The 6,000-nt window shown below is 39.9% G+C and overlaps 1 long non-coding RNA gene across 1 annotated transcript; it reads left to right on the forward strand.

Moving 5' to 3' along the window:
- Positions 1–2,242: 2,242 nt before the first annotated feature.
- Positions 2,243–4,005, forward strand: LOC140930929 (uncharacterized). The gene is made up of 3 exons (XR_012164904.1): positions 2,243–2,398; positions 2,963–3,020; positions 3,799–4,005. It is a non-coding gene; the product is annotated as an uncharacterized lncRNA (long non-coding RNA).
- Positions 4,006–6,000: the final 1,995 nt, after the last annotated feature.

Raw genomic sequence — 6,000 nt, forward strand, 5'->3', positions numbered from 1 at the left:
GAAACAATCTCTTAGTTTTCCCAAAGGGCGAATACTCTTGCAGAAGTGAACTTTTTGGAACTATAGAATTGTTTTTTTAGTTATTCAAACGATTGATTTTTCCCATCGCAAATTACTGATGCTCAATCGGACTTTGTTGGTTAAGGACTTTATTTCAAAGTTCGAAATTTGACGGCTGGATACATGGCAGCTATATAGTCAAGGTCACCCAATGACTGCAATGACGGATTTATGTCTCCAAATACGCCAGAATTGTCTTAGATGGTTTTCTCTATGCTTTAGAAGCCTGTTTGGTTAATTTGCAGTTAGCCTAAAAGCTATTTATCTGTTCTGATGTCTTAGGGCAACTTAGGTCGTCACTACAGTTTAAGGTGTTTTTTTCGTCTCACTCGATAGTGTTAATTTAGTTACCCTTCTGGGTCCGGTCGCCTTGCTTTCATTAGAAAATTATAGGGGACGTTTTGTCCTTATACCGAAAGCTTTAGGCCTTTTTTAACAATAATCGCAATATCTTGCTATTGAAATGTGAATAACACAACTTCCGAAAATCATAGTTAGGCTATTAGAAAAACTCCGAATATTTTAGAAGAATAGAACGGTTATCCCCAAATTTTTAGCGTTTCTCAAGCTTCAGAAATTTCCAGGCAATATTTGCTCTAGTCTGCTACATAGCGTGACGACACTAAAAACGGCTGTGTAGCAGACTATATTTGCTCCTTCGAATAGTTATTTTACAGAAAAAAGTCGCTGGCTGCCCCTGTATAGTTGCTTGCGTGATTTGTGTCCCTAACTTTTCTCGGCGAAATTCGTGACCCCGTCATTAAATACAAATAAAGATTACTTTAAAATCTTCAAGATGAATGGGCTTTCATGCGCAAATTCAGGTGCACGTGTAAATTGACTTTCACCCTTCGAACACTCTCGTCTCCATGTCGCACCTAATTACTTTTTTCTTCAATTGACTTCAAATGATCTTTTAAATCAAAATTGTATAAAATTCAAACTTTAATAGCGTTAAACTTAAACTACACTTTAGCACTTTCACGTACTGTTAAATTTAAGGTTCCTTCAGGAATACCACGTTAGGAAGGGGAAATTAGGGGTACCGCAATACCGTAAGAAAAATTGGCAAATACGAAATCCCGTGTCGAAAATCGACGAAATACCGATACCGGATTTATGATCGGTCACGCTGTATCCATCTCGCTTGTTTTTTTTTTTGTTTTTTTTTTTAATCTCTAGCATGTATACACCAGCAATCAACCTCTAGTCAGCCTTCGCAAGAAAACGTGAGAAGATCTCGAATTGAACGGTACAACGATCGGAAAGCCAGGTCATTGGATGTCGCACCAATTTCCTGATCATAGAGTAACTGCCCGAAATTGTGTATTCATTGACTGTTAAGTCTAAAGTCTTCCAAATATTGACCTACATTAGACATAGGAGGCCAAATGACCGGTACCGCAATACCGTGAAGGACGGCTTCTTTTACAGAATACGGCTGGATCATACTGCAATACCGCACATTAAAATCAAAATTACCGAGATACCGCTAGAAAAAAAAAAAAAACCTCAATACTTCAATATAATACCGTAAATCCCATGTCCCCCTCAGCTGTTGGCAATGTCTACGTCGGGGTTTTGTTAACAGAATCAAATTCTTGGAATCTTTTCAATGCACAAAATTGGATTTATTGCGCATCTTATGATCAACGAAAACCATCACCATGTAAGATGCTGCCACCTCTACATTAAGCAACTAGTTATTCATACTATGAGCAGCGCCTTCATCTCGTGATCCGTCCCGGGGGGAGGATAACTTCAGCGTTTTGTGAGCGTGCTTTCACCTTTAGCATAAAATTCCTGTGGAGGGTCACATATAATGGCCTATACGGGGATGCTCCACCCAAAAGGGACCTTTTTCAGGCTTCAGGTATAAGAAAGGGTAGGGAAGTCGAATACGTTCTTGTTTTATGATATTCATTTTTAAAAGACAGTCCATTCACAGCAGTTAAAAGTTAAAGGGATGCAAAATGATTCTAAACTAGGTCAGGTGAGAAAGCGGTGACATTTGTCATATAAGGTATACGAAAGGGGCACCTTGTCCGTCAAAAATGGTATATAAACTCCGATCTGTAAGGAGTTGGACTCTGGTACTGCGCCTCCGCTATTAGACTTTGCGCAGATCAGCACGAGGTTATGAGTTTCAAAACATTCGTGATGTTTTGTGAATGGCCGGTGATTGATCGCTACCACTTACATATACCATTTAAAAGCTTTCTTACTCTATCAGTTAGACTGTATTCGTCTACGGAAGAAGACAGTGCATAATCGGGTTAAGCAGCTTGGCGTTTTGAAAACTCCTTAACTGAAAATGTCTATGACGTCCGTACACAAGGTATGTTTTACTTTACATGTTTTACTTTACGTTTACTTGAAACTACATTTTCACAATTTTCAAAAATGTGTAGCAATCGGACAAGGAAAAAACTACATTTAATGCGATTGAAAAATATCGGTATGGCCTCTGAAAAACTGTATGCCTAAAAATCATATTACCTAACAATACTGCTAATAACGATAATTCAATTGAGTGATCCGCGTATAAAAGATTAATTGGAGACGGGGATAGGATGATTTATATTCGGAAAACTGGGCGTACCTCTGAAACATTTCTTACTGCCTACAGTTACTCTCTGTGGGTAAAAAGTAATTGGAATTCTTTCAAGAAATATGCGTTTTTATTTACCTTTGCCCACAAGTACAGTTACACTCAACTGGTAAAGAAAAAAACAAAACAAAACAAAAACAACAATAAAAACAAAAGCAGTATAACCACTATCACGAATTCCGCGTTTTTATTGTTAGGAATGGTTAAGGTGCTTATTCTTTTCCTACTCTATGTCAGGCCTTTTTGATATCATTTTTTAGTAGTCTAATTTATTTTTCTTTACTCATACAGATTGCACCTTGGTCAGAAATTGTATACCGCAAAGTGGTCGATCTTCCCCGCAAAGAAGGTACATGTGATCTGACACTCATCAAACTATGAGATAGAATTAAGTTCATTCACTGCATGCTGTATAATTACTAGAGATAATCCCTGATTACGGATCCGGGTTCGTCACTTACGGAAACGAAATCGAGTCAAAATGAGTCCAATTTCCCGGCCGAGATGCCCGTGGAAAAATTAAAAGGTGCGGCTAATCAACAGTCGCCCGAGACAGCTCGAAAATTCTGCCTTTATGCCACATGAACTCTAGCAAAGGATGCGTTCTGACGAACGCGACTTTTGCAAAAGCCTTTTTAAAGTTCTCCATGCTCTCAACTTTTGTCATGCGCGTTGTCACCCTCGTGACTCGAAGGACTAAGAAAAACGAGAGAATACTGGTAGTCACGATCCCACTGATGTCGTAGCCTGCGAAAACATCCGTTTCTCCTCGCTCTTCGCCGCTGGGGACGTTTCCTCCGCGCGAAACGTTTCCAGCGGCGAAGAGCGAGGAGAAACGAATGTTTTCGCAGGCTACTGATGTCGCAATATCTTTTAAGACAAGACAAGACAAGACAAGACAATTCTTTATTTGGAGTCTTATACAGTCCTATGTACATCGACTTTATCCAAATAATCTAAAGCTTTCTTACTCTATTATTGTCATTAACATTGATACACAAAACATATTTTATTATGTCAATAGAGAAAAGGAAAATCTAATGGGGATCTCCTTTTCAAAACACTATTTAATTTGAGCGATTTTACAGAACTAATTTCGTCATATGACATTTGTTACTACTTTTCAGAATCGCCTTCAACGATCTCGGAAAATCACAGCAATTTTCCTGCTGCTTTCGCATTGGTGGAAAAGGCAAAGAAACCAGGGAGTTCTATGACACTGATGGGTGGATTTTAGACCATATTAGATGGATCTTGAAAACAACGATATCGGGCCGTGTTCAGAGCCACATGTCAGTTGTCGGGAAATTCTAGATTAAAGATTAAAAAAGTTAGTTATTAATATCTGTTATTTAATCCACGCTGTTTAAGCTCTATAGAAAGGTAACACTTCTTCATTCCGCCTAGATTAATTATTTTGATTGCAATAGAACCTTGTGTAAAGTCTGGTTTGCTTACGCTGCGCGATCGTTTGAGGCCCTTTATTTTGGGCAGTCTTTATACAGTTCTATTGCAAAACGAAGAATTAAACCGTATGGAACCAAACATTTGCATAAATAGAGGGGTTTAGCGTATGCAATACCTCTTGATAGTAGAAAATCGGAAGAATCGATGATTCCTAATTTGATTTTTGGTACCGTCATGTGAAAACCGAGAAAAAGTAAAATTTGAAACATCTCTAAGGGTGCGTTCCTTTGGGATGATCCTGATCGGGATCAGTGATCCGAGATCACTCGGATCATGTTAGATCAGATGAACCGATGAATCCACTCTGGACAAGGATTCAGTGGTTCCTTTGATCTACCATGATCCGAGTGATCTCGGATCACTGATCCTTATCCGGATCATACCAAAGGAATGCACCCTTTAAGAGGCTAGCCAAGGTGACTTGCACCAATTTTGAATAGTGGCGTGAGTAAGGTCCCCAATAACACACAATAGACCCCCTGATTCACTTTTGCCAGTTTCGTCAAAAGAGTGCGAAAGAGAGTGGCCTTAACTAATTTACCACCTGTCTAGTCTCAATGGAACGTTTGACCTCGAAACAGAGCGGAACAAACAATACAAATAAACAATATTACCCAACTGAGACCACATTGACTTTAACTACCGATCTGATCTGCCCGAAGTGGGCGAAAAACAATTAACCGCAGTTCTTCTCGACAGGAGTAAGGCTTTTGATAGCTTCCATCACTGCAGTGGTTCCAAAGCTATGAAGTACACTCCCCTCCCACCAGGCATTACTTCCCCTGAAAATCCCCCTTGGCTCAGTGGTAAAAAAGGTATGTATGTATGAATCCCAGGCGCCGGGGGTGGGGGGGGGGGGGGGGGTGGGGAGGGGGGTGCCCGGGATTTCAAGTGATATTTGCTCCTTCGAATAGTTATTTTACAGAAAAAAGACGCTAGCCGCCCCTGTATAGTTGCTTGCGTGATTTGTTTCCCTAACTTTCTCGGCGAAATTCGTGACCCCGTCATTAAACGCAAATAAAGAATAAAGATTACTTTAAAATCTTCAAGATGAATGGGCTTTCAGGCGCAAATTCAGGTGCAAGTTTTATTCTCACGTGTAAATTGACTTTCACCCTTTGAACACTTTCGTCTCCATGTCGCACCTGATTACTTTTTTCTTCAATTGACTTCAAATGATCTTTTAAATCAAAATTGTATAAAATTCAAACTTTAATAGCGTTAAACTTAAACAACACTTTAGCACCTTCACTTACTGTTAAATAGGTTCCGTCAGGAATGCCACGTCAGGAAGGGGACATTAGGGGCCACCCAATACCGCAACACGTAAGAAAAATTGGCAAATACCGAAATACCATGTCGAAAATCGACGAAATACGGATACCGCATTTATGATCGGTCACGCTGTATCTATCTCGAGTGTTTTTTTGTTTGTTTGTTTGTTTGCCACCGTCGTAACATCCACTCCTGCTATTTTCTTCAACTTTCAAGTGAAACGTTACGGCCATGAGTCAAACAGAGCGACCAATCTAAGACTAAAACACAGACTAAAAGAAAGGTACAGTCCTTTACTCCCCCTCCCCCCCTCCAAATGAAAAAATATAGCCTGTTGGGGAAACGCGATTTTTTTACAGACTAGAAAAAATAATACACCCCCCCCCCCCCCCTCAAAAACAAAACATTGCCCCCCTAAAAAAAAACAGTCCAGTCCAGCTTTTCCATCTGGCATTCGTTGACTGTTACGTCTAAAGTCTTCCAAATAGTGACCTACATTAGACATGAGAGGCCATATGAAAGGAACCGCAATACCGTGAAGGACCGCTTCTTTTACCGAATACCGTTACCCGGAAGGATGAAAAACC

Source organism: Porites lutea, chromosome 3 (assembly GCF_958299795.1).
Source record: "Porites lutea chromosome 3, jaPorLute2.1, whole genome shotgun sequence".
Classification (NCBI taxonomy): Eukaryota; Metazoa; Cnidaria; class Anthozoa; order Scleractinia; family Poritidae; genus Porites; species Porites lutea.